The sequence below is a fragment of the Oryx dammah genome, unplaced genomic scaffold, assembly GCF_014754425.2.
Source record: "Oryx dammah isolate SB20612 unplaced genomic scaffold, SCBI_Odam_1.1 HiC_scaffold_1, whole genome shotgun sequence".
NCBI classification, from domain to species: Eukaryota; Metazoa; Chordata; class Mammalia; order Artiodactyla; family Bovidae; genus Oryx; species Oryx dammah.
In genome coordinates, this window is record NW_024070185.1 from 73,770,168 (window position 1) to 73,772,200 (window position 2,033).

Genomic DNA, 2,033 nt, shown 5'->3' on the forward strand with positions numbered 1-2,033 from the left:
AACCATCTGTGCTCTTGTCCAAAAGTGGGACATTCCCAGGGAGAAAAGAAAAGTTATACTTGGTTCCAAAAATCACCAAAACGCCCAGCCCAGAATTCAGCCTGGTTGGTTGATACCAAGGAAAAAAAGGTATTTTTTTAATGGTTAGAGAGGATCAATCGTTTTACAATAAAACACGGAGAAATAGTGGCATTTGAATAGCTCTATACAAACCTGCAATTAGAACTATTCTGTGATTAAGAGAATTCCCTGGCTAGGGGCCCAGGTTTAAACCCTGGTCAGGGAACTAAGATCCCACAAACTGTGCAAAATGATACCTCCCCCCAAAAAACCATTCTATGATTAAAATTAAAAAAGGAATGAGATGAGAGTGAGAATTTGTTACTATCCTAGCCACTCCAGCCACTATGCCCAGATATCCACCCCTTCTACTGCCTCTGGTTCCCATACTCAATTCCCAGCACTGGGGCTTGGTAGATGACCAAACTCACATTGTTTATTTGTGGTTTGCTTACCTCTTTGACCATCTGATGTAGAGGCATAGACAGAAGCAAACTGGACTGTTTTAATCTCCTCAAATAGCTCACTTTGGTAATTCCCTGGCTGTCCAGTGGTTAGGACTCTGTGCTTTCACTGCCAAGGGCTTGTGTTCAATCCCTGATTGGGAAACAAAGATCCCGCAAGATGCGCGGTGTGGGAAAAAAAGAAGAAAAGTTTGTTTTGCCAGCATCATTTATTGACATCATTTTCCCTTTCCTGTTGATTTGTGTTATTTCCTTTATCAAATTTTAACTACCTCTGCTACTGCTAAGTTGCTTCAGTCATGTCCAACTCTGTGCGACCCCATAGTCGGCAGCCCAACCAAGCTCCCCCATCCCTAGGATTCTCCAGGCAAGAACATTGGGGTGGGTTGCCATTCCCTCTCCAATGCATGAAAGTGAAAAGTGAAAGGAAGTCGCTCAGTCGTGTCTGACTCTTGGCGACCCCATGGACTGCACCCCACCAGGCTCCTCCGCCCATGGGATTTTCCAGGCAAAAGTACTGGAGTGGGGTGCCATTGCCTTCTCCGTAACTACCTCTAGCCCCAGGTAACTACCTCTAGCCCCAGGTAACTACTAATCTGTTTTCTTTCTCTATAGTTTCGCCTTTTCCAAAATGTCTTATAAATGGAATTAAATAATGTATAGCCTTTCTCATTTGGCATAGTAATAGATTTATCCATGTCATTGTGCCTATCAGTAATTTATTGCTGAGTTAAATTTCATGGTATATTTATCCATTCTTTAATTGATCTGAATTGTTTCCTAGGTTTGGGAATAAAACCACAAGTTACAAATTTTGTGTGCATAGAAGTTTTCATTTCACTTGGGTGACAGTGAAAGCAGGGTTGCTCCATCATGTGTTTCGTCTATGTTTACACTAAAAAGAGCATTGTTGAAATATGTCAGGAGACTAATTTAACTTGGATAAGCCCTTGCCAGTTGCCCTGTTATGGATTAGAGTGGCTCCAAGAAGCAAACTTAAATTAATCCCTCTTGAAATATTGTATGGTAGGCCATTCTGGAATGTCTACTCAGGCAGGGGAGTCTGTGAATGTCTTTTAAAGGACTTAGCAGTAGCCAACTATGTTAAGACATTAGGAACTATACTAACTTCTGCCCTTGACTTTGTTTCCTATAGGTTTGCCTGCCCAACTAAGGTGGTGCTACAACCCTTCCAACCCAGGGATAGTCTCCTAAAAACCTAGAGAAAACAAGGATCTGAACATCCTGAGGAAGGGCATGACAACCCACTCCAATATTCTTGCCTGGAGCATCCCTTGGACAGAGGAACTTAGTGGGCTACAGTCCATGAAGTCACAAAGAGTTGGATACTACTGAAGTGCCTTAGCACAAACATCAGCTTGCTGCTAAGTGGACAGAATGATACGAAGCCCTGATGAACATTCACTCCTCTATTAAATTAGCTGGGATAAGACCAGGGATTCACCACACCCAAGTAAAACTCACTCCTCTAGAAACTGGATGGAGCAA